Source organism: Hirundo rustica, chromosome 14 (genome assembly GCF_015227805.2).
Source record: "Hirundo rustica isolate bHirRus1 chromosome 14, bHirRus1.pri.v3, whole genome shotgun sequence".
Taxonomy (NCBI): Eukaryota; Metazoa; Chordata; class Aves; order Passeriformes; family Hirundinidae; genus Hirundo; species Hirundo rustica.
The window spans coordinates 8548031-8575724 of record NC_053463.1 but is presented as its reverse complement, the minus strand read 5'-3'; the positions used below and the strand labels follow the sequence as shown (position 1 = coordinate 8575724).

General features: G+C 40.8%; 1 long non-coding RNA gene across 1 annotated transcript in view; it reads left to right on the top strand.

Moving 5' to 3' along the window:
- Positions 1-5623: 5623 nt before the first annotated feature.
- Positions 5624-27694, top strand: part of LOC120759308 (uncharacterized) — a 34667-nt gene continuing 12596 nt past the window's right edge. The window contains exons 1-2 of the long non-coding RNA XR_005703149.2: positions 5624-5676; positions 5818-5883. This is a non-coding gene — a long non-coding RNA (uncharacterized LOC120759308). The remainder of the gene's footprint in view (positions 5677-5817; positions 5884-27694) is intronic.

Here is a 27694-nt window from a genome sequence, read left to right as displayed (position 1 = left end):
TACTTAGAAAAAATGCATATTCCTCTTTTAAACTCCTATATAGGCTTTTTTTAGGGGGAAACCTAAAATTGGAAATCAACTGATTTCTTAGTTCTGCACAATAGGCTGCCTGGCCTACTGCTGCTCAATGATTATTTTCATGTGAACTTCAAGAGCTTCTGCTTTATTTAAAAACCCTTATTTTATTTTCTCCTTCATGCAGGAGTTTGCTTTTTTCTCAGCAGTAATTCCATTTGTCTGGGTGCCAGTATCACTAAACCCAAACAAGGCTGTTTATTCTTCTGCAATTTGAGTCACAAGAAAAATAAACCCAGGCACTAAAGTATCTCTGAGCACTGCCACACTAAAGGCAGCCACTGAAGGTATTGTCCACACTCACACAGGTTGTAAGATAAAAATTAGAAACCCTCTAAATCTCTACTCAGAGACAGAAGTCTGAGCAATTTCATCTTCACATCTGTATTTGGTGTTCCCGTAGTTCCTAATTTCTCAGATTCATTCTTGATACTTTGATTTACTGTTTGAAAATATTCTTCTACTAAAAAAACAACAAAAAAAACAAACAAAAAAACAAAAAACCCCCAAACAAACAAACAAACAAAAAAACCAAAAAAAACAACCAACAAACAAACTAGGAAAGTGATTGGACAAGGTTTTCAATTGAAAGAGTATAGATTTAGATTAGATATTCTAATTAGGTATTAGAAAAACTTCTTGCCTGTGAGGGTGGTGAGGCCCTGGCACAGGGTGCCCAGAGAAGCTGTGGCTGCCTCATCCTTGGAAGTGTTCCTGACCAGGCTGGATGGGGCTTGGAGCAACCTGGGATAGGGGAAGGTGTCTCTGCCATGGCAGGGGTTTGGATCTGGGTGATTTTTTATGTTTTTTCTAACCTAAACTACTCTGTGATTCTGTGATTCTAGGGAAGAGCACAATGTCAACTTCAGGACTCATCACCTTTGTTGTAGGAACAGGACAACTTCACTGAGTTCACCAATTTTCATCTGAAGCACAGAATCACATATCAGGAAATCTGGGCCATCAGCCTCTTTTAACAGTATAGAGGGAGTTTCCAGCAGAGTGATTCATCACAGGGACTGATTCCAGGGGCTCTGCCGTGTGAAAGGCTTGGCTGGATACGTGCCAGAAAAGAGCAGGAGACAAAAAATTGTTGACATAATCAGAGAGTATCCTTTTATTTTCTAAGTCACCAATAAAGACATATAAATATTTATGTTAAAATAATGTTTTAACAGCTTCTGAAAAATGAGAAAATCCCAGTGTTGGGTAACAGCTGACTGCTTCAAATCTAACACAGCTGATCAAGCAGAGTTGATGAAATTGAGAAAAACTGCAGATTGGTCTCAAAGTCACACACAAATTAAAAAAAAAAAAAAAAAAAAAAAAAAAAAAAAAAAATCCATGGAGGAGAATTTCTGACAGAGAGAGTTTGATTTTGAGAGGTTAGAAAAAGAAATGACTACTTAAAACATCTCTTTCCTGCAAAGAGGTGACAGCAAATCAAGCACCTGGTTGATGAAAAATTTGCTGTGGATGGAAGGGATGTGTGGAAGGGTATTGAGTCTCCAGTTGCCTGGATTTGTCTGTAATTGCTGATGGAATTTGCTCTTGGTCACAGGAGCCTTTGGTGATTCAGGGTGGGCAGGAGCTGCCTCTGGCAATAGATGAGTGAGGATTAGACGCCAAGAGCAGTGAATCAGTGAGGCTGAAGTGGGGTGGATGAAGGTGAGACTTGATCTCAGGGCACAGATCTTCAAGCGTGGTGGCAAGTCTTCACATCCTGAAAACTGAATTTTTAACTTTTCTTCCGGCTCTGTGCACCCAAGAAGTTGGCAACACACAACACATTTTCATATACCACAACTAAGGAATTAACCCTACTTAGTAAAATTATTTTTTTGGAAATTACTTTTTTTTTTTTCCTACTTCTGCTTGACATGGAGACAAATAGCTCAGTGTCTAATAAAATAGAAGCTCTATAACTTCAGATAGTTGAAAGACCTAAAAAAAAAAAAAAAAAGAAAAGAAAAAAAGTATCTGTACAGATTTTTAGTAGCCCTGCTTCTAGGAGGTAAAGCTTTTACAGTAATTAGTGACTCCACATACTTACAGATTTGGAGATGTCCCAGAAAAGAGTTTCTAGGGATTGGAAGCCTCTGGCTTCAACAAAATATAATAGGTCAGAGTAGAAAAGTCCATTAATACTCTGCCCATTCCATTGTGAAAAGAAAAATGGCTTCTGTAAATGAATACTAAATGAAGACCCTAAGCAAGGTGAAAATTACATTACCTTCTGATTTCTAATCTTTGTAAACAGCATAGAAAGAAGGATGGCTAACATCTTTGGCTCACAGGCATCTCATTCCCCTTCAAACCTTCAAATCTGCATTTTCCAGTTGTCCACAGAGCAAGTGGGAGCTGGGAACCTGGGAGCTGAGATACAATAAGTTCCATCTGAATATGAGGAAAAACTTCCTTACAGTGAGGTGACAGAGCACTGGCAGAGACTGACCAGGAGGACTGTGGAGTTTCTTCCATGGAGATATTCAGAAGCCACGTGGAGATGATCCTGGGCATCCGTGGCAGCTGAACCTGCTGCAGCAGGGGGCTTGGGCTGGGTGGTCTCCAGAGGCCCCTTCAGCTCCAGCCCTCCTGGGATTAAGGCATTTAAGAAGCTGGCAGGATCAGGACACAGAACAGGTTGGGGAAATAGGTTCAGTTTATTCCTGTTTTCCAAGTATTTCTTTTCAAAGCCTGTGCTGACCATTCTGCTATACCGGAGGTTTTTGAAGAGATTAATGTGCCCTCGTCACACTGGAAGGGATATATTTTTCCATTGCTGGAAATCCACTGATTGCATATTAAAGCCTCTATACTTCATCCGAAAATTTCTTAGCTGTAAAAATTACCTTGCAAGTGTCCTTTTATATTCAAGACATGCCTCTACTAGAAAAAAATAAAAATAAAAGAAATAGTGTTAGTCCAGAGGGAATTTTGGACTTTTGGCTCAATTGAAGTGGATGTTTTGCCATATTTTTTGCCATATTTTTTGCCATATTTTTATGAAGACCTAAAATCCTGGCTTGTTACCATCTACCATCCCTCACATGTAAATGAAAATCAGAAAATAATCAAGTACATCGAGACTAATCATCAAGTCAGGGGAAAAGGATAACTAGACAAACCAAAGCGCTCTGGGGCAGGACAAGATAAACATTTGTTCCCAGGGAGATGACAAGTTGTACTTTGCTTGGCAGCCCAGAAAAACACCAATATACACCAGAGGAAAGAGCCCAATTAAAGCAATTAAAGAAACATTGATCAGGAGCTGACCAAGTTGAAAGCTTCTCAAAATGCAAACAGTTATGTTCATGATTGATGACATTCCTGTGTCCTGGGTATTTCATACATTTTCTCTCTTGATACAGCTCCTCTTTGATCAGCCAGGGAATAATATTTAAGCATAAATGTTGCTGTAATATATTTCATCCTCCATTACAAGTTAGACAAGTATTTCCATAGTGAATTTGGGTTAAGAGAATAAGTTAGAATCACATTTCTACACCTTGTACCTTTCTTGGTAATAATTTGATGGTTTTGTTACTAAAATTATAAATCTGGTTGAGTTCATCATAAAGGCAATGTGAGAAAAGCAAAACTGACTGCTCTCTCAGCTTTGAATTATTTTTAATTTAGGAGAAAGAATTGCTCCCCTGCCCAGAAACAGGACCAGGTGGATTGCCTGCAGTTACCTCAGGGTGATAGCCCAGGTACAATCACAACGAGAAAACTCTGCAAACCAGCCCGATTTTGCAATGTTCCAGTTTTTCCTTTTGCTCCTGCGCACAGAAGCAAAACTTAGCTTGGATGGAAGTTGTTTACATCTTATCCTAGTACATTTTCCATGGCACTGCCATCTGTTTCCAGCCTGCTGGCTCTAATAGTACATCAGGAAAACACTGTCCCCACAGGTTCCCTGCGCCAGTCGGGGACAGAGTGGGCTCGGGCTTTGTGTGCTCCCCGTGCCATTGGAGCTTTACTGCGCTGGCAGGACACACTGTGAAAAAGCCCAGGACTGAATATCCTGCCTTGCTTCAATAACTAAGGAAAGAGAAGTCAGTATTAAAGACTCTAAACATGCCATAAACTCAGTGGGAAAAACCTTTCTGATGATTTCCCGGGAGGTACGGAAAGGTTAATGCAATTATTCACTTATATGCTTTTATTGCAGCTTCTCGTCCACCTCCTGACTCCACCAAGCTTCTCTCTACCCCAATAAGAGCCAACCACCAAACCTGTAAGAAATTCTTCACATCACACCACTGTTTTTCCAGCAATAGAGTCAGGCATCCTAAATTAAACAACAGAATCCTTAAGCACATGCTTAATTAAAACATTGAGTATTGGGAGTTAGATATGCCTTTAAATGCTTTGTTCAATTGTGCCATAAAACAGAATGTCACTTTCCAGACCAAATTTCAGCTATCATTTTCTTCCCTACAGCCTTGTGAGCAGCCTCCAGCCAAGCTGCTACACAGGTTCCTTGAAGCACATCAGGACTTGATTCCCTGCCAGCTGCGGCTGCTGCAGCTTGGAAAATGCCTCTGACTCACATGCCAGCCCCAGACAGCTTTTCCTGCCCCAGGGACCTCTTCCACTAATAAACATAAATTGCCTTTAGGTTTAAATTTGCCTTATCAGCCTTAAGGAACCATAGAAACAACATCTAAAATTTCAGTTTTGAATAGTCATTGTCAACATGGAGATGTTGCTGTATCAAACATTGTGCCATGGAGTTTTCAAAGTTAAACAGTGCAATTTTTGTTACAAATTTATAGGCTTGATTTTTTTTTTCTTTTTTTTGTAAGTTTCCCTTAAAGCACCAGCCCATCTGCAGGTTAGTTGGGTTTTAACCAGCTCTCAGAGTGCCAGTGGATAGTCCTGTGTTCCCTAACCCTACTGCAGCTCCAGTACTAGGGAAAGGGAGGAGTAAACTGTCCAATATCCAGCAGTTTGGGGGTTTCTTTTTCCCTTGAAAGAGCTCTTTTTCAAAATAACCACTCTGCCCCATCCTTGTGCTTGACCAACCTTTCTGCAGCCTCAGCGTGAGCAGACTGAGAAGCACAGCTAAATCCTCTCTCCTCTACACACAGCACATGTACTGCCAAGATGTGGTTCCAACAACAATTCCCAAGGCAACTTTCAATATTTCTTTGAATATATTACACACAGGCCATAAGGATTTCCATTAAGCTCATCTAGCAAGAAACAATCTACAAAACACCAGTCACCCACAGGAAAAAAAACGAAAAACAAAAAACCATAAATATATTGCAGAAAGCATAGTACTGCAATGTGCTTTTCAATATTCTGAATCAGAAGTTTTGAAAGAGAAAAAAACCCACAAAATGAACAAGGAAAAAAAAAAAAAAACCCTACAGAAAAATGAGTCAGAAAATGTTGTTTAGCTGTTAAGAGACACCTGTGATTAATTCTGGCAAGGGAGGTGTCCCGGGGAGGGCTTGTGGGTTTTTTTCTGGTTGCTGGCAGCTGTGTGATGATGCTTTAAGTGGTTCAGGATGGGATTGGGCTCAATGATCCCTTGGATGCTCAGCGTAGCACAGAGCCTGGAGGCACTGACCTGCTTGCATGGATGAGGTGAGCAGGCTGAAGTTGGTTGGGAGCCCTTTTACTTCTGATTCAGACACTCCTGAGTTTCCTCTACTTAAAAAGTGAATTATCCTGATTTGTATTCTACTAAAGCCCGGCTTTAGTCTGAGAGAATGTTGATCTTTGCAGGGAGCTGCTGTTGCACAGGGCAGAGTGCTGGCCTGGGGTCTGATCCCATTAGGAGGCAGTGATGGAGTGAGTGTTGCTTTTAAACAAATGTCTTACTAAACCTGATTTAAAATGTTGTGGGAGGACGATAACAAATGTGATCCTGTAATGTGGCAAATTTTCAAACTAAATACAATATTCTTAGCTCTGCACATTCTCAGGGGTGTTTATGTATTTTAGGCTCTAGAACTGCAATGTTTCTGAATTATTGCAAGTGCCAACAGGAGAACAAAAGTAATTTTCATGCAAAAAACCCCCAAGCTTTGGTTAATACTTTGTTCCTTTCCCTGTCATTTGGAAATGATAGCATTGCTGAAAGCTGAAACAAATTAATGCATATTTCCAAGGTGGATGCATGTTTTTAACCATAACAGGAGATGCTGATTGGTTATTTAAAAGGAGGTTTATCAAACTTTATTACATTTAGTATATTTAGCCTGTATGAGTGTTTAGCTTTCTTAAGGGTGTGAGTGAAGAAACTGGAAGGGGAAAAAGTTTTCAGTTTTCACTCTGTTTCCTTTACCAAAAATGTAACTTTAAAGAAACAAAGAGTAGTGTTAGGGAAGAACACGGCAGCAAAGGCACCTGTACAGCTGCACCTCTGTGCTTGAGCACTTGGAAGCTGCTGCTGAGCAAGCAGAGGTTTGATGGCTCCAAATCAACACCAGCTTTGGCTTGAAGAGAAGGGCTGAAGCAGAAATCCTCCATGGAGCTCACAGCAGATTGTCCATCACTTAAGGGGAATTTGGGGTTTTTGAAGAAAAAAAAAAATGGGCAATGAGGTTCTGGAATTAGGCTCTCCAACAGGAATTTTAATGTAAGTTTAATTTAGAGATGCAGTAACACAAGTTGGCTGCTGAGGCCTGGATTCCAGGGCCTTGGAGGCACCACTTGGTCCTGTGCTCCCATCTTGCTTTTTCCAGGTGCAGGGGAATGAAAGGTCCTGGCTACAGCAAAATTGGGAAAAAATTAAGCAAAATAGTATTCCTGTACTTGCCTGTCTTAACAGGCTCATGTAAAATTAGAGTTACAAAAGCCATTGTTTTCTTTCTTTTTTATTAACTTTCTGGGATCAGTGTGCAAATTATTAATAATCGTAGATTAATTTATTAAATCCTTGAAGTAATATGTTGTAGCATTCATTGATGCTGCTCAGATGAGTAAGTAAATCAGAGGGTTAACAGCCTGAGAAGTGTTACAGCATTTGCAATGCATAGCTGGTTCTAAAATCTACTCCACAAAGCAGCTGGTGATGATGATACAATGATGCTGCACAAGAAAAAGATTGTTATCCAGCTGTCAACTGCCTTACATGTTTTCATCCATCAAGTGCTTTAAAGGGGCACCTTCCTACGCTGCTGTAATTTAAGCCTCATGGCTGTGACATCCTAGGTCCATTTTATGCAAATATGAATTATCAGTATGCCAAAGACCCCTCTTGATCTCCCTAGTGTGATCTTGGAAGTTGAAAAATTCAATAGATCTTTCCATCTCAACTACATAAATGCATATAGAAGAGCATTTCCTGGCTAAAGACTTCCCCTGAGTAGTAAATATCTGCCTTTCTTTTCTTGGGTTTTGTTCCTTGCTTTTGCTGTTATAGATTTTTATCACCGTTCTTACAATAAGTCTTGTGTGCATTTGCAACAATAGCTCTGCAAAGAGATTCGTTGCTCCCTCCTTTCCAGCTGTTCCAATACTCAGGATTAGATTGTTCACAGTTAAGAGCAGGACCACAGACATATAAAATGTACTTCCTTATTTTTCCTACTGTTGCTCTCGTTAAAAAGTCTTCCTGTTTTGTCTCCTCAAAGCTCATCTCTGAAAGGTGTACTTTTAAGAGGTTGTATCTACATTTGTTAGAACAAAACTTTTTGCAGTTAAACATAAATCTGGACTTCTGAAAAGATCAATCTCTAAAGACTCAAAAACGTGTTTTATCTCCCATAGCCTTTGATGTTCAGGTAACTTGAAAATGTTTCAATAACAATCAGACAATAGTCCTAAACCAGCTTTTGGTTTCTCTTGCAAGGGTTTTTAGCTGTATTTAAGTATTTGGATGATTTAATATGTGAAGTCTAACAGCCATAATATCTGACTGAGGCCTGCCAAATAGTCATTGAACTTACTGACTTCTTTGACAGTAAATATTCATGAAGTAACGATGACTTGGATTCATGTTTTAAGATGAAAACGAGTTTTAAAAGCCAGTTGTTGCCTTGCACTGAGCTGTTCTCTGCACCTTCCAAGGAGAGTGATGGAGCAGAGCCAAGGCAGCAGGAGCAGGGCTGATCTCTGCTCTGGCATTTTGAAGCTCTTGCCACGAGTCTGGATGGTATTTTCAAACATGAATTAGCTGGATTGGGAATAAGTGTGTAATGCAAGTTAAAGCCTACTGCCATTGCGCCATTGCATTCCTAACCTTCCTGCCGATGCTTTTCTGGGATGTGCTGGATCTCTGCCACTCTTGGGTTTATTGGGACCCTTGGCTGGAAAGGAAGAGAGCAGGAGGCTGGTCGTTGAGGTGGTGATATTAATGTCAGCATGCACAGGGACTCCACCCAGCCTTTTTGTCTTCTGTGGCTTAGCCTGATGTCCACAGGAGCTGGGATGATGAGATAAGCACTGAACTCTGGCTTATGGTCAGCCCTTATAATTGACTTCAGTCTGAAGGACTGTGGTAAATACTATGAGTGTATTGGTATTGACCTGGCTGCAAGATCAGTGCCTGTGCTTCAGCTGGGAATGTATTTGAACAAATCTCTGTGCCCTGCATGTGTTTTATAATACTGTGTTTAATGAGCTGTTCATTCTGTTTGTTGCAACTGCATAAAACAGATAAAACAAAATCTGCTCTCTGCTCCCACAGCAGATAAATCCTGGTGCTGTTTCTCTGCTTAGTTGACACTGCCTAATAGCAACACTCTGCCCCCTCTGTCAGAGTGTGTGTAGGAGTCCTTCAGCCTCAATTTGCATTCTGTTAACACCATGCTTCTTTTCTATGTTTTATCTCATTGTTGCAGCTAATGTTTCGTAGATTTGTGTCTGTACTAGTACAGCCTGGTGCAAGGAACGCCAATTTACCTCTGTTCTGCTGTTCATTATTTTCTAGATCTCTGATGCAATTCACAAATCCACGCCGATGTCACTTTTCCACAGTCAGTACTTTGCAGGTTCTTTTGCCACTCAGTTGGAAGCACTCTTGACAGGAATGACAGGAATGCCTGAGGAAGTAGTGTCTAGGGGAGAGTGTTCAGATAAAGCTGAAATTAATAAGCAGATGAGTTTATGATGATGCTCTTGAATAAAGTGGCTAATCAATAAAGCACACTTTAACCAAAACACACATCCTTCATAAGTGCAGGGATTTGTCTGTGGCTGGAAAAGAGAAAATGTGAGAAACTTGCTTTTGTGGTGTTAACAGGGCTCTTACAGCTAAAGTTGAGGTTTTAAAGCAATCTTTGAGATGTATATTAGAGAAGTGTTGTAAATATTTTGTAGTTAGAACAAGAAAAACAAGTAGGGATGGTTACAGGATGTGTTGTTGGAAGAATGCTTCTTTTCCACTACTGATGTGGGGTATTTTTATGCTTTGTGGTTTTTTGTTTTATGCAAAACAGCCTAAAGGGCCACAGCTGCTACCAATTTACCAATTGGACAGGCTGGCATTAGGAAGGGTACACTGCTACAATGACTTTTCTCTTTTATTTTCTTTTTCATAAATATATTTTTCTGATTCTACATTCAATACCATTTCTGAGACCCCCAAGCAGTCTCTTTCTCCATGCAGAGGCTTCCTTACATCTGTCCTATCAATGAAAAATGTGACTTCTTGAGTGTTCATCAAGTGCAGTGGATGTGAGCCCACACAGGCTTGGCCATAACTCTTAAATGCCATTTTGCAGTCTTTTTCTCACTTGGTGTTTATATTCTAATGGTTTTATTCCTTGCAGCCAAGCGAGGCAAGTTACTTGTTATTCCAAAGTTATCAAAAAACTAACCTCTTCTGTGTATCTATCCTTCATTCTGTCTGTCCTTGGTTTTTCTTTGCAATAAGACAGATTCTGTTTCCTTTTTACGTTGTTGTCTTTGTTACTGTCTGTGACATTCAATCCTAAACTGTAGATAGCCACTATAAAATAACATCCTTAAGCAGCTGTAAGCAAAATGTGATTTTCATTGCTTGCCTGTGGTGCATGCTGCTCTCCCCATGGAGTTTTCCTGGTATTGATGGACAGATCCCCCACATAAATGTATTTCCTTGGTAAATTCCTTGCCTGTTACACTGATAGCCATAGAATTGTTCAAGTTGGAAAAGATCTCTAAGATCCTCCAGTCCAACCATTACCCTAATGCTGCTAGGTGCAGCACTAACCCATGTCCCTAAGCAAAAAAATTACTTGTTTTTTAAATCCCTCCAGGAATGGTGACCCCAGCAGTGCCCTGGGCAGCCTGTTGAAATGCTTGACCTCACTTTCAGTGAAGAAATGTTTCCTAATACCCAATCTGAACCTCCCCTGGTGCAACATAAGGCTGTGTCATCTCTTGTCCTGTGAACACCCAGTCGTTCCAACCCTAGTTTTTCTTAAACTACAAGGGTGAATAAACATGCAGAGTCAATTGCATATGTTGTTCAGTGATAATTTCTGCCAGGAAACACATTGTCCATTACTTATTGGTTTTTAATTTCCATATACTTCCTGAAGTGTGCTCTTTACCAAGTGTGGAGGTTCTGTGTCAATAGCTCCAAGGTGGGAGTTTATGGTAGCAAGGGCACATTTGTCAAACTTCACACTGGGATGTGCTCTTAGCAGCGTGGCCATGGCAAGAAGGATGTTTGGGATTTGGAGAAGCAGTGCTATGGGTTTTCCACTTGCCTTTCGTTTCTGATGTTCCTGTGTAATCAATATTATGGCCTGCAACTCTGAAATCAGCATTCCCAGGAAGGAATTCTCTTCACTGAGGCATCTGGTGGTTTTTATCTGCAAGCAGGAAGCTGGCCAAACTCATAAAGCATCTGCCTTGTTAGTCCTGCTCCTCTGCCTCCATGGTTAGATTTATAACTTTGTGATGCCTTTCCAGATTGGTTTAAATTTAAAATATTACACAGAACATGTTTCAAAACAAGATTAAAATGACAGTGGGGTTTGGACTCGATTCTAAAAAGTCTTGTTTTGCCTGTTCCTTAAGGACACAGGCTCTGCTCTGATTTGCTTGCTGCCCTGGGTTTCAGATCCAACCTGGGCATGAGAATACCGCATGTGGATACAAGCCAGCAGTAGGAGATCCCTCTAGGCTGAGACAATTTGGCCCCAAAGTAACATGAGGCAGAGCAGAACCAAAGCTGGAATGCAGTTTCTTTTGTTGTAATATATGTGTTTTGCTGCACCTTTTGTTTATACTTTCAACAATAAACCACCAATAACGTCCAGATGGGGGAAGCTGCTGAGCTTTTTGGAACCGTTTTCCTCTCCCACTCTCCTAATCACTAATGAACATTATCCAAGGAGCTTTTATTCCTGTGGGAAATATTTAATTTCTCATGTATGACTTGGGGTCATAGTCAAAAATGGGAAGAAATAGAAAAACTTCCCCAATGCCTCCCCAAGCTACATAGGTGTTCATTTGTGCCCCAGTGGAATAGTGTAAATATTTGAGTGACCTTGCATTTCCTTAATATTGTTAAGGGAGTGGATCCCTGCAATAACACCAGTGTTATTCCACAAACCTTGCCTGTGAGAAAGACCCATTAGAAAAATCAGCTCTGTGTAAACCTAGTAAATTTTGAAGCAAGGGAAAAAAATAAGTGACTGCAGTAGTGTCAGGTGGAAAAACTCCCATTGTTTCAGCAGGATCAATATTTCAGTAATAGGTCCTGCTTGTCCATAGAATGACAAATGCAGGAGAAAACATGCCCATGTGAGAGAACTGGTATATATACACAGTATAGGTGGCACTTGTCAAATTCATTTAAAATTTTTGATAAGCACTTCTTATTTCCAGAAATGTAGTCTTGGTGAAAGCAGGAGGTTTTTGCAGGAGTTTTCTTGTTTTAATTGCATGTTTTAACTTGACATTATCAAAACATGTAATTTCTAGTATTTTTCAAGTCGTGTGGGAGCATAAGCTCAGCAAATCTGTACGATGTTAACATTTTATGCACGTCACTTTTATATGCTGAAAATTGGAAATTTTGGAGAAATCGGAGATTTAAATTTATTGCTGCTATTTCAGTGTTTGGGTTTTTATTTTTTTTTTTTTTTTTTTTTTTTTTTTGAGTGCATCCAATCTGAGGTTCCCTCAGGCAGACTAAACTAATCCCACTTGTTTTGCTGCTGGGACTGAGAGGGAGACTCACGGTCTGGTGCAGTTGAGCCTGTCACTGTGCACTTGCATCCCCAGCCCCTGCTGGTAAAGGGAACAATTTTTCCTTTGCTGCAACGTCTAAAATGGCTTTTCTCAGCCTCTTGTAAAAGGAGCAGGCTTTTATCACATCTCCTCTTGACCCTGCACATTCCCACAGGGATGCAGTTTCTTCTCAAGGGTGGCTGCTACACAGAGCTATAAAATCACATGTGGCCACACTCTGCCACCACAGCAATGTGTGTTTCCACCACGGGATGCACTTTTATGAGACTGGAAAGTTTCTACTCAATCATCCCCTTTGCTTAAACCAAGCCTGCTTCCAATTCCAATAATTAATGTGTGTGCACTGAGCTGAGGAATGCAGGGGGCTGTGTAAATGAATGTAAGTCATTTACAGAGCACCCAGTCCAGCAGGTTAAATGGAATGTGTGCAGGAAATATTCCCTTACACCTGCTGCATGGGAATGAGGTGTTCAGGCAGATAAAGCAGGCAGGCTGCAGTCACCCCTGGGACTGCCAGGAGCATGTTATGGATGGATTCCGTCTCGGGGGTTTAATTGCAAAATGAGACCAAGTTTTGTGGCTATTGATTTTGCTATTTGCTCCACCAGTCATTTAAATGAGTGTGGAAGGGAACTCTTGGGTGTTGCACTGCTGAGAAATAATTTCCATAAAGTAATTGTGGTTTGTGTCTTTACTAGGCATCCCGACTGCATTTCCTACATGGGAATTCAGGACGGGGAGAGGGACAGGATCAGTTTGCTTATTAACCTTCTGGCTTTCTAGTCTATTATTTCCTGAACACTGTTTTATAACATACTTTATGTAATTAGTGCAAATCCTCTTATAAAGGCAGCTCTCCTTGCAACAAGATAATCTGAGCCTGCAAGAAACAGTCTGGGTTTTGGTTTCTCAAAATGTTACTCCTTGGATGAAGTAATTGCTGGAATTTGATGGGTCCAGCTGAAGCTGCTGACAAACAGCCCTTGGGGTGCATAGACAGGGATTTCATTTCTCTTCCTTTTTTTTTTCCCTCTTCATAAGAAATATTTTACTTTATCACCTGAGCAGGGTTTGAGATACTTGACCACACCTGGTTTTTCTGAAGCTTGTATCAGGAAAAAGGTCTGCCACTGTAAAAAGCACAAATTTGCAGGATCTGTGCTAAGGTCAAATCTTTCACAAAGAAAAACCTCTCAACCTGCCTGGTGATGTGCAGCAAAGAATACAGAAATAACATAAATGAGGTTTTAAAGAAAAAACCTGCTGAGCCAGAGAAGTACTGAAAACTTTGGCAGGAATCTTCTCTGTCCCAGTAGGTCACGGTGCACTTGTGAAGCTTGTAATGTGCAGAGACAAACAAAAACAAGAAAAACCTGAAAATGCCCAACCTTCCCACTCCCTCAAAAAAAACCAAAACCCACAAACAAAACCCAAACTCCTCTTCAACCAAAACTTTGTACAGCTGTGAGGTAATTGGAGAGCATTTTCATCTATTTAGTAAAAGACCACTTTTGTAAATATTTTAAAATTATTTTTGTAAATGGGTGTTTTCTGCATATCTCTGTAGAATGAAAGGAGACCTCTGCTCAGGCTGGTACAGTAACAGCAAAAAAAAAAAACCAAAAACCCACGTGTTTATTTATTCATTAAAAATGCTGGCAGGGATTTTAAGTTCAAAGATTCTGTCCCTTGTGCCTCTGTCTTTAAAAGAGCATTAAATTGTCTCAAAAGTATGTAGTTAAAGTTTCTGGACTGGTTTTCAGGTCTTTTTAAGATCAGAAAAATGCAAAGAAGTACCTAGAATGTTAATTTTCCTATTACTTGGGGATCTGCAACAAGGTCACATTGGGAAATGGATAATTTCAGTGCATCAGAGGCTTTTTATGAACAATTTTCATTGAGTTTTAGCTACATATTCAAATATATTAAAATTACTATCCTTGACTGCCTTGCTGTATTTTACTGGCTTTACTTCTACACAGTCTGAAAGAAGACTTTTTCCTACCTCTACATCTTTTCCCCTGTAATTACAGGAGATAGTATTGATGTTTTTCCTACTTTTCAAAAAACATACAGGGTATGATCTTGCATTTACTTTGTGAACAAAACGTGTTTGAATGTTAGAGGAAAGCCAAGTCTTATTTCTTCAATCACGTTGTGTAAATGGATTTTAGAAAAGCTGAATGGGTATCAGTGTAAGTAGCGTAAGCTTTATTATCAAAGTTTCATCCACCTCATGGGACTAAGTTATCTATTCATCCAGGTTTTTGCTTGAGGAGGGAAGATTAGAAGAAAAGAAAACTTAGCAGGAGCTAGCCTCCTTTGATCACACATTTTATGATAAATCATATATGCTACAGCATTCTAATGTCTAAGGTTTGCTAAAAGCTCAACAAATGGCTTCAATTTATAGGTGGCAAAGCAGGCAACCTTTCTGTGGGAAAGATCAGTGACCTGAGTGTATGGTCATGCTCTTAAATATAACAGATGCAGTAAAAATGCCCCCCTGATTATGGCAGCCTTTCCATGAATCTGAGGTAATTTCCAAAGGCTGACTTCTTGTAATCACTTTGGAATTATTTGCCTCAGATTTTAATGTGAAAATGGAGGTGTCCTGACCTGCAGGGTAAAGAGCAACAGGTAAATGACTCTGGCAGTCACTGCAGATTGTTAGATTAGATGTAAAAAATGGCCTTATAGCCTAACCCAAGCTCACCAAGCAACACAAGCGTCTCCTTTGCCTTTAAACCTTTGCACATTGCACAGGAAATTCTTGGAATGGAGCCACCTAAAATTAATTTGGGTTTTTCTTTTTTTTTTTTTTTTTTTTTTTTTTTTAATGATCAGCTCAGACACTGAAATAGAAAGAGGTAGACAGGAAGGCACTAAACCAAACTGCAGGTGTGAGGTGAAGTGTTGGGTCTGCCCAGCCCAGAAATTTCTTTAGGATGGATGCCCAATGATATATATAAAATACAGGGTTTTTTTGCCTGGAAAAGAGATCTGTATTTCCACATTCAGCTACTATTTTAATAATTAACAAAAACCCATGCCTTTTATGCATGCTAAAATTGTCCTTCATTTGCAGCTTTTCTGAAGGCCAAATTCATGAGTGTACTGGGATGTAATTGGCAAAAAATATCTGCAGTAGATGCAAATCTTGTTTTGTACAAAGTAACTGAAAATGATAAAGCAATTTCTTGAGTGTTTCTCCCCTCTATTTGATCTACTTCTGCACATTCTTCTTAGGGTCTAAAGTTCATTTTTTATTTTTATGCCCTAGAAGTGTCTGTAGTCACTGTCTCTCACTGGACTCAGCTGCACAGGTTTAGCTCTTTTAATCTTCTCTAATAAGTCAGTCCACCTCCATCTCCCTCAGTTCTCTGAGTACCCCCAGCGTGTGCATCTCCTGTTAATGAGGTGAACTAACACCAAAACTCTTGGGAATGAGAGTAATTCTTCCCTGATTGCTGACATGACTCTTTGTGATGTATTGTACTGGGACACAAAAGGATTGTGAGGAGATCAGAGAGCAAAATGTGTGTTAGTTGTGGTAGATCTGAGATGGGAGAACTGATAATTCTGACTGATTGATAATCAAGTGTCTCTTGAAGCATTAGGCAGGTTTTTTTAATGTACTCTAGAGCCCAGTCCTAGAGGTACCAGCAAGATAAAGAGGGTCAATATATTAACTTAATAATTAATTGAGAAGCCAGCCACAAGGAAAGAGAAGTCCTTACAGACCTTGGTGCTCAGGAGATCTTTGATTGTGCCTGAACCTACACAATTTTCCTAGGGAAGGAAATGAAATTTCAGTAAGTGAAGAAGAGTGGTTTTAAGTTTGCCACTGGCAAAATTTTAGTTACGCTATTTAAAACTACTTCCTTGCTTGTCTCATTTTTGGGGTTTGGTAGACTGCTCACCAGTAATTTCCAGTAGTTTGTCAAAGTCTCCATTATGTTTGTATTCATGTCCATTGTATTTTCCATAACATGTTTTGGGTGAGCTTGGATGAGTAAGGGCTCAAGGCAAGGCTGGATGTGGCTTTGAGCAGCCAGGTCTAGTGGAAGGTGTCTCTGCCCATGGCACAGGGTTGGGAGCAGAGAGTTTTTGAGGTCCCTTTCAACCCAAAGCATTCTATGATTCTGTGACATGGTTATGTTTAGATGTCAAAAGTTGCCTGTTCTTGTGTGGTGGCAATTTAGCTGAACCCCTTCTCCTGTGCTGGGACAGTTCAATCTTGGGGTACGTGTCTGGCTGGTAGCCACAGAGTTCCCTGCCATGGCACGTGCTGAGAGCCTGGCTGCCGTGAGTCCAGCAGCGTGCCAGCCCTGGTAAGAGAGTCAGACAGCAGTGCTCTGCAACCCACAAAATTCACAAAAAATTCTAAGGGACAATGAAACCACCTGGATGCTGAAAAATCCTGACATCTCCCTCTGAACTCTCACAGTTCACACTAAAGGCTTGGGGATTTGAACATGTATATATTTATATATATATTTATGAAGGAGAGAGGGGAAAAAAAAGTGAATCTGAAGCTCTTCTGGCATGCTGGCACAGCGTGCTCCTGTGTTAGCACAGCCCTGATGGCTTGGAGAGGTGCCTGGAAGGAGCAGGCAGCTGGGCAGGGGCCGTGCCTGCAGCAGAACCTCAGCTGCTCTGGCACCACTGCACAGCAGCTGAAACACAGTTCATGTTTAAAAAACATTTTACTGTTGAATTACAGCTAATTTAAATAAAGTCTAGCTGATCTTGTGTGCCTGCTAGTCTGGGAAAGGCAGATCATGAGCCTATGAGTGCTGCTCAGCACAGCAGAGCTGGGCTCAGGATAAAGGCTGTGGAATCTGTCTCTTTTCCTGCAGTTTGGATCATGCTGTAACTCTTTTTTTTACCCATATTATTTTAGAGATTTACTTCTATATCAGTGTGATTTTGCTGTATGAAGGCAAAGCACATGGGTATTTAATTTTCATTATCTGAATTCTTAGCACTACTACTCTCAAGACATTTTGACAAGACAAAACAGTGATTCAAAACACAAAGCAGCATTTATGGCCTATTTTCCAGTATTTATAAAATTTAGTAAGCATACATGCACGATGAATCATGGTAGTGTCTTCTGCAGACAAAGCTCCCTGGAATAAATGCTTGATGCATAGTCAAGCAGAGCTCTGTTTATGCAAAGCAGAAAATACAGATACAAGCTTTTCTGTCTTAAAAGGTAATCCTGAGGTAAAACATTTTAGTTGGCTGTTGTTTTTAATAACAGCAGGGAGAAAAGGGGTAGGATTTTTAAGGAACACAAAGCTGTGTTTGTGTTTACACTCAATAACGCTGATTTTATATTCTGGGGTTGGGAAAAGGCTTGTCTTACAAAATCAGCCCAAGTAAACATTGCGTACAAGGCTGTAATAACACCTGAAATAACACTTGATGTGGCTTACACCAGGCTGGCTTGAAGGGTACATGCTCCATTGATTTTCAGAGCTTATTGCTTGTAATATTTCTGCAGCACACTCATTACAACTCCTGGCTGTTATCAGGCTCGGAGCAGGCAGCTGTGAGCTGACAATAACATCTGACGCTGCAAACCCCAGCTTGAGAGAGTTTTACCCTTTTCAAAGTGATTATGTAGATCAAACCAGGACTTTTTCTGTTTGGAATTCTCTTGCAGTGCTCTCATATAACATTTATCCAGTATCTTATTGCTCATCTGAAAGGCAGCTTGTTCCAGGCATAAAGGTTCACATCTGTGCTGCTTTTGTAAGGAAAGAGTTGTGAGGAGGTTGATAACAAAATTAGTACTGCCAAGAACAATTTAGAGTATGATCTGCAACCTAAACCAGTTACCTGGATGGTTGTTTATCCTGCACCCAGGTAAAATACCTGCAGGGTCTGGGTTTTTTCCTTCTGGACAGTGATTGACTTATTTTTCTACAGTAACAGGATCTGGATTATGATCTACTTGGAAATTGAGCTGAATCCCTTCTTTTCTATAAGAAAAAGTTTCCCTGAAAGAACAGTTACCAGTTCAGTCAGCAAACTGGAGGAGTGAACTGAATTCTTGTGATCTAATTAATAAGAAAAGGTATGTTAGGATAGGGATAGCCCCATAAATCAAAACAGTTTGTGCCCTAGAAATCTGTATTGGTCTGGTGCAGTGAATTGTCTGGCCTTTGAAGGGCAACAGATGCATATTTAAAACTCTAATATAAATAATATATATTTGTATAATACATACTTAATTATAATAGGTAACATACGCTACATATGCATAAATATATAAAAAGTATCTGAACTCTATTATTTCTGAAGCATGGATGTAACTCCTATTTGTATTGATTGAGGTTCTGGTATTATTCAGGTTGGTTTGAATCAATATAATAGAGGGTTATGTATTCTAAGAGTGACAAAGAAAAAAAATCAGCCAAAAAATTCTCTGCTGCTTTTTTCCTGCTATTGAAGGTACAATGTTTTCCATTAGATTAAAATCGTCACTAACAAATTGCTACCTAGATTTAGGATGCCAGAGAATGTATCCGACACAAGCAGCAAGAAGGAAAACAGTTCCCACATCAGGGAAATCTATAATGAATCCCTTCTTTTCTATAAGAAATCTATAATGAAGTGGAAACCGCTGAAGGGCTCTCGTGGGCAGGCTCAGTCCTGAGCACACTTATGCACATCCGCCAGAATAATTCCGCAGAGCTTGGTGGAGCACGTGGCACCTTGATGCTGAGAGCAGGACCACATCCCAAGGCTGCCAGTCCCAGGCGGTGCTATCTGCATGGAAGGGAAAGGATTTTTAGCCTTGGATAGAAATCTCTGATACCTCCTCTCACAAAAACGCTTCTCTCGCTCGCCGTGCCTTGCGGTGACGTGTGGGGAGAGGCAGCAGCAATTCATCGGGGCAGGAGCTGCCCGTGGGACACAACACTGAGTTGTCATTGTTTTTTCCCAGCTCCTAAAAACACGTTTTTGTTTCTAAAAAAATTGATGAAGAATGATACTAGCTATCAAATCAAGGTGAAGTAAAAGCAGGTATTTTGCCTAATTCTCTCAGGTTGTTCAGTGACTGAATTTCAATCCTAACCCTTTGCTTTCCAACTTGTGAGTCTCTCTTATAGCAGCACAGAGTTTTTTGACACAGCCAGCTCATACCTGTGCTGGGCCCTAGTGACACAGCTCTGCCTTCTCACCTCCTTGATAGGCAGTGATTGCAGATTTGAGATAACAAACACCTAAGAAGTGACAGCCATGAGCTGATTGGGTTAATACTTTTTTTGCCAAGGTCTTGCCAAACTCCTCTTCACAGAGGAATTCCTGACTCCAGCCATCAGTCAAGACTCACCCCACCCTGGCTGCGGTCAGAGATGGGCAGTCATCAAGGGGGTGGCCCTTCCCCAGGTCTGCACTGCTTAGGGTTTGACAGGGCCTCTTGGATGCTCCAAAACTTCCTCATTTCCATAAGCTTCTTGGAGGGAAGAAGACATACATACAGCTTATCCTGTATGTACATCACTGTGCCAGAAAAGTTGGAGCATCTTTAGGTGGTTTTTATGTAGCTTAGCTGTGCAAGGTAAAGCTAAAGCACCCTCACAAATATTTACATATCTCTGTTTATACATGTGCAAATGTATAGCATGCATGCTTTGAAAGTGTAGTGTTCAGGACATCCCCATTTATACAGGAAGCCTTTTCCTATTAAACTACATTCTTTAAGGGTGAGGGGAACTGAAATGTAATCAACATGGTTACTCAATATAACTACCTCTCAGAGGGCACAGTTGTGTCTTTAATTTGTAATACCAAGGAAAATCTCCATATCAGACTCCAGAGAAGCAAGTTAATGCAATCATTTAAGTGAATAGGCTGGTTCTTTCATTATAGAAAGATTCCTTGCTGAGCTAGATGTACAATATGTTTATTTTTTCATGAATATAAATGTCTGCCACTGATGGAAACAGTCAGCTGTCACTACACTACAAATGCAAATTGCAAACTGATGGTTGAACAATTAAGATCTAGTGCACAGAGCTTATTGCCACTGGAGGACTGCAATTGAATTCCTATTGCTGTCAGACAGGTTGAAAATTACTGTAATGAAGAGCATCAGTTTTCTACTTTACATCTTGTTGTTTCTCGGCCAAGGAGCATTGCTGTTACAGAGGTTCCCACAAATAGATAATTGAACAGAGATGACAGAGGAATGCTACCTGTCATTAAAGAGGAAAGTAATTAATGCTCTTTAGATTGATTCCCACATGCCCATGAAATCCAGAGATCTAAAATCATGGTCCTTCCCTCAGTGATCCTGGCTGTGTTGGTGTGTACACAGAGTGCAATTAGTGATCAGACAGCTGTGTACCTAAATACTGGGTGATACTGAAAATAATTGGATAACTTGATAGGGTTCCTCATAACACAGAGGAAAGTCATGGTTGTGTGACGTGTGAAAGAGGTTTTGAAGTAATCCTTGGTTATATGTGTGAAGGTAGAGAATTTTTAATGGTAGCTCCTCTGAAATATTCAAGGTGTACACATGTTCATGGCATCTTAATTATAAGAACTCAGAATAATCTCTGGAGTGAGCAAATAAGGAAAGATTAAATCATTACTTACAATGTGCATTAGTTGGTGCAAAACTCCTGCTTCTTAAACAGATATTTCTGCTATTGCAGGAAGAATTATGGAATAGGGAGCTGTCCAACATTTGTTTCTCTGACTTTGCTTTTTGGGGGGCTTATAGCCCATAATGAGAGTGTTCTGTGCTGCTCTGTGGAGGATTCCCTGCCATCTCAAACCTGAAATGAGTTTTGTAGCCACTGAAGGTGACTGGGATGTGCCAGCACCCTTCCCTTAGTAATGTCTGAGAGCAGGATGTTTGCATCAGCTGGGCTGTTCCCTGTGTCAGGGATGGGCTTCTGCGAGATCTCCAAAAGCTTTGTGCAGTGCACAAGAACTCACTCCAGGCTGTGGCACGTCTATGGACAGCTAAGGTTAGAGTGTAGGAGTGTTTTCTGAGCTGAATGTTTGGAGTTTGAGTTCTCTGGCAACAATGGATCTCACAATCAGAAACACTTAAGAGGTGTTCCACCCTGTAAGAAAAGAGGGAAATTTGGTCTGACAGGGTCACTCTTACCACGTCTTCTTGATCTGTCTTGACCTAGTGCTGAAACAGATGCATGTATGAAGATCTTGTCAGCTGCTGTAATTTCACAGAACAATTGACTTTGGAGATGTCAGCTTCCCTGTAAAAAAGGACTTTAAATTTTTTCAGCATATATTGGAGAGTCTGTCAAGGGCATGGGCTATTAATGAAGCATTTGGATGTGAAATCTCTTTGGCCAGGCCTGGAGCTGTGCCTCAGACAATACAGGTGTGGATCCAGCAGTACAAAAAGAAAGCACCTGCTCCATCTAACCAGCTACAAAATTTTTGTTAGACTCTGTTATAAAGGCCATATGTTGCAAAAGTTATTTGAATTTAAAATATTGCTGCTGTGAGTAATTCTCTGTTTAATTTTCAATTACCCCGCTCAGCATGACTGTGCACATATTCCAGTATATTAAATGTGAAAAGAAAATGAACAATCTGGAACACGAGCAAGCAACATGTTGTAAGCATCTGAATAGGCATTTTACAATTTAAAATAGTGCAGTAGAAAAATAAAATTGAGGGTTCTGCACAGCTTTTATATCTATTTTACGATCTTCAGAAGTCCTGCATGTATTCCGTATGTGACTGTATATACCCCACCATAAAAATGAAGACAAAATGGCAATTTTTCTGCTTGCTCTGTAAGCTGCATAGCTCAGGTGACAGCAAAGGAAAAGAACTCTTAGCCAGTCCCACAGATGTTATTCCTGAGTTTCTATGTTCAGTCTCATGTAACACGAATCTCTTGCTCTTGTGATCATCATTGCTCAGAGCTCATTAGTACCCTGGTTGTGGCTGAATTCACTTACTTTGTACCAACAGTGAGTCCTGAACAGAAAATTGCCTGATGTTTACTTTAGTTCCCATAGAGGAATAAATCCATCCCATAAATCCATCTGGATATTGTAGGGGAATTCTATTGTCACATTGAATATTTAGTACTCCTTAATAGGATTCAATGCAGTATTTATTATTTCTGTGGATATCAGCAGTTGGTGGGACCATGCAGCTCTTATTGCTTCAAGAACCATTAAATCAAAGCAGAACAGCAGTTCAAGACAGATGCAGATTTCTTTAAGGCACTCCAGTGCCATAAATGTTGTGTTAATGCAGAGCATTAGTGACAAACAGCTTCCTTTTGGCAAAACCAAACCAATTACAATCCAATAAGTGTTATGCCCCAGCAGCTAAATAATTCAAGGTATTGGCAGAAAGTTTCTGTTCTATAAGTCTTTTCAGTCCAATGGAGTGAGATGTAAATAGAACTGAGGAGCAAGATCCATCTTCTCTCTTATTAAGAGGTTATTGTACATTAATAGAAAAATGTTCCCACATACAGGGTTTCCAGTGCATTGTATGATGTGCCTGAAAACCACATAATCTAGTGCTTCAAAATTAAAATGCTCTTTCTTTCATGGAATGGTTTCATCCCTGATGAATATTAAAAGTCTAAGCTTTGCTTCAAGTAACAAAGCCCATTTTCTGTTCAGTGATGAACGATGCACTCAGAGTGGGCCATTTAACAACAAGTTACACACAGGCTGCACGCTTTTCCAGGCGAATAGCTTTATAACCAGTAATTGCTTGATTTTGGTGCCTGACATCTCTCACTGAAAGAGAACTTTGCTCATGCTGAAAGAATACCAGGATTTCTGGAAAGCTCAGCTCTTTCTGGGCTCCTGTCAGCTGTGTAATGTATTCCAGGCTGGTGACACCTACCTTGGCAGCAATGGTTGGGGAATTTAAAGCAGGTACCTCCCTTGGGAGGGCTCAGCCAATTTGATAAAGGCAGGTGATCCTTTATCAAATGTTATCCTTTATCAAATGTTATCAAAAGTGATCCTTTATCAAATTACACCAAAGTGTTATCCTTTACTTAGTGGTATTCTGTACCAAAATTAGAGTAGGCCACATAAAGTAGGAAAGAGCTATCAAGTAAGAAGCCCACTCATCCCAAAATCACTCATTCTTGCTTAGACTGGTGATTTTTCAGTAAAAATCAGAGCAGACAACTTGTGCTTGCTTTCTCTGAACATCTGCATTTACCTATAACCTTCTGCTTCCCTGGACATTTTCATTTTTTCTGGTGTCTTCACCTTTTCCTTATTCCTGAGCACTCCAGGGACGCACACAGGGGGTACATGGGTGAAATCGTCTGGTGACACCAGAGAGAAAGTTTGCTGTGGAAAGTATTTAAAATGGCTGATTGTTGTGCTCTTCATTGTACTTTTAGCACTAAAAGCTGTTCTGTGCCAGCCAGCCTTCCTGCTTTATGCTCCTGTGCTGCCTTTATTCTGGAGAACACCTCAAAACCAAAGCAGTAGCAAGTGGGAGGGACTTGGTGAAGAGTGTCCAGATCCCATGGTGTGGCCAATCTCTGTGAATAATAGAAGCAAATAATCCCTGTTATGAAAGGATTTGTTATAACTTCCAGTTCTTTGGATTTGTTCCACATTGAAGTGATATTTTACGTGGCCAGTTTCCAGGAGCACTAAGCCAAGCTTGCCTGCACGCTGCTTAACCAGGGAAGGTCTGTGTGATACGAGGTGTGCAGATCAGATGCAGTGCTGGCTGTTATCTCAAAGGAAAAAAAATCATCTGGTACCAAAAGAAATGAGGGCTCCTTCCCAAAAATGATACCTTGAATGTCAAAATCATGTGTTTAAATTTAGGTGGTTTTTGTTCTACGCTTAATGACAGATAATCAACCACTTTATTTTCTTATAATAATTCAAAAAAGGTTTCAGATTTGCCAGACTCAAGGGTTTTTTTCTCTTGAATATATATAGATGCCTCTAAGGGGGGGCGGGGCAGGGAACTGCTTTTGGAACATTTCTCTGCAAAGAGGAAGACAAGATCTTGTGGATTATCTTTACTTCAGCTAGACAAAAACCCTTTAATACTTCCAATTCTCTTTTTCCCCCCACCAAATCCCTTTTTTCTTCTTTAAAGGGAACTCCATCATCACTGTTTAAAACAAGAACAACAGTAGTTTCCATGGGTGCCATTCTTCTATAAACCCCCAGAAATAAAAATAAAAATTCCTGAGGTGTTTTTGTGGTTAGACTGTGCAGCAAGAGCCACGTTTACAAGACAAAGCTGCCAGATCAAACAAACAGATTCAGCTATCGGTGCTGGATGAGCTCAAATGCTTATTGACATAACTTGATATTGACCCCAGGAGAACAATTAATTAAATGGCCTCAGCAGTGAGTGCTGAAAATATTATCTGCAATGAATGTGTCCTTGTTCTCTGTTTGGCCTAATCAGCACAGAGAGCAGCTAAGTAAATATTGTTATCTCCACCACCTTTGTCTCGGTATAAAAACATGTGAAAAGCTCTGCTGGGGTTTTCACCATCACTGATTTTTCTGAGAAAGATTTTTAATTCATATTTAGAGCTAAATTTGCTTTTGCCATATGTGCAAAACCACTGCCATCACTGCAAGCATTGATATGAAGGAATGGGTGAGATCCCTGCTTGTAGTAGATTTGTCTATTGGTTTTGTGATCAGGAAAACTAACATTTAGCTTGACTGCCATGATGAATTCATGCCACAATACTCTTCATGTTTTACCAAATACTTTAGTTCTGATTCTTTTTGCTGTAATTTGACTGACAGGCTCAGGTAGGCTCAGAGTTGCTAAAAGAATCTATTGCACACAGGTAAAGTTTTTTGCTGAGATGAGAAGTGCTGTTATCCCATGGAATTTTTTCTCCTGAACAGTCAAAAATGCTTCCCAGGGAGACTCTGGGTGCACTGGATTCCTATGGATAAAATCATGTTAAATGTTTCCGTAGCTGTGGTGACATTAATCTTGCAGCTGTTGAATGAAGCATGCAGAAGATACTATACATTTTTTGAACCATTTTTAACTACAAAGCCTTTAAAAACAGTCTCTGCAGAGTTTCTAGTAATCCATCTGCTCGCTTTCTCCTTTTTCAAAGGCTTCTGGATGTTTTAGAGTCTTTTCCAGCAGTGACAGTGATGGAAGCACAGCAGTGACCTCAGGCAGCTTCAGAAGTGGGTGGGCACAAGTTCCTAAAATTTACTGGATAAAAATAAAGAAAACAAAGCCTACAGCACAAACCCAACCCTAGATGTGTTACCTGGGAGTGAAATGAGAACGCTGTTTATTGTGAGATAGTCTGGCGTGTCCTGTTCCACGTCCTGAGTGCCAGTGCTGTGCCTGCAGCATCTGCAAGAGCGTTTGTGAGCGGAGCTGTGCCCACTGCCCCAGGCACAAGGTGTCTGACATTCACCAGCCCCTGGAGCTCCTCGGGGTGCTGCAGGGGCCAGGGATGCTGTGTCAGTCCTGCTGTGAGCACTCAGAGACGCTGGGATGTGTCTGTCACTGGTAATTGACCTGGAAAGTCAGAGGCTGTTGGTAAAGGCAGTGACTTGTCCTGGCACTGAGCTGCCTGTGTGTTCCAGAGGCAAGGAAGAACTTGTGCTCCAAGTCCTCACAGCAATCCTGCATCCCCATCCTTCCCTGGAGGGCAGCAGGGCTGCAGTGTGTGCAATGCATTGGCTCCAGGGGTGACAGCAGTGTCCTGTGCCAACAGCATTGACACCCTTTGAGGGGGGATCATGGAGAGGGTTGTGTTTTTTCCAACTGCTGATGCCAGTCTCTGTTAGCTGCTGCCTCTGCCAGCAGGCAGTCTTACTTCTTTGCCCCAGCAATAGCTGTAAAATTAACTTTCACGTACCCAAAACAGCTTGTAGGGATTTAGCCATTTAATTTCTTCTGACATTAGTGGAAGATACACGATTAAAACTTAGCTCAGTGGCCTGAAATTGTCCCTGTGGTGTTTTCACCTTGTCCTGGCACCAGTGATGCCTCAGCATAGCCAGGGCTCTTGGAGGCAGATGGGCTTGAGGGCAGGGAAGTGACCTGGTTCTTCTGCTCATAGCAGAGATTCCTCCTCCTGCTTGCTCTGGGCACACTGAACATGAGAACCTCTTAGCAAAATGATAATTAACAAAGCAGGAGGAGGTGTGAGAAGGAAGATGGATGAAGGGGAAGGTAGAGCAGGAAGGACTGGCAGGGTTTGAACTGTGGTTCCCTGAATTTATCCTGTCCCAATAGTTCTGTCTTTTCTAGTATAAATTTCCAGTGAAGTGCAGCACATGCTGTGTGGCCACTGCCCCAGTCAGCTGTGACTAGCCAGAGAGAAGCTGCAACCTTTCATCCATCATTTTTGCAACTATAGAGTGAGCAGTCAACAGGGAATTCAGAAGCACCAGGACAGCTCTTAAGAAAGATAAAATAATTGTCCCAAAACAACTCGACTCCTCTTCCCACTCACATGAAAAGTGCTTGTGTACATCTTTGGGGGAAAATAAGATTCTTTCAGCTACCTCCTCTGCCTGCGAAATATGTGCTGCTGCTGCCCCAGGGGTTGTTCACAGCAGTTTCCTGTCATTACAAAGAACAGGCAACACAACTCTGAGGAAAACTCAGAGAGGATGGTTAATCTTTTCTCTCTTGAAACAAAAGAAAAAAATCCAGGACTTTGAAATAACTCATTCCCAAGAAGAATTATCTTTTAAAATTTGGCCTTTTGATGTAATTCAGATTTCAGGAAGAATTTTTTTTGGAACAAGAACATTGGAAAAAAAAAATCTCCACGTAATTTCTTTGTCTTTGCTCAGTAATAAAAGCAAATGCTTTCATTGTTTCTGATTTTGAAGCTGAATTATACATCCGTAGTTATATCACTGTTGCAAGCACTGTGTACGTTATTAATTGTCTGTAATAGAGGTAGTCTATTTTATATTTTTGCAAGGCAGTCCCTTTGCTCCCATCACATCATCATAGCAAAAGGGATTTCAGAGTTGATATTTGCAGTTCTAGAACAAGAAACAAGGAGGGTTTCCCTCGTGGCTTTTAACCCTGCACCACATCTTCCTGTAGAAAAGGTCCTTTGTGCCTGGGGCAGCTCAGGAGGGGTCAGCTCAGATGAATTCAAGAATAGTTTTGGGGTTCATCCCATCCTGAGGAGCATTCAGCTGCTCTCTGTCTTACAGGGTCTCCACGTTACCTGCCTGGTGACAAACAGCTGTCACTGTGGGTGACAAATCTCCGTGTGTCCTGAGGACATCAAGGTGCCCTTGTCCTCCCCAGCTGAGCTGCAGTGTGGGTGTCACCTCCAGCTGCCTCCTGCCACCACCCAGGGCTGTCACCATCCTGGCTGTTCTGGCTGGTTCCTGTGACATATTGGCTGAGATGGGAGGAAGTGGAGTGCAGTTTGTGAGGCAAAGTCAGGCACTTTTAGAACAAAGTTTGAGAATATTTGCAGTAAAAT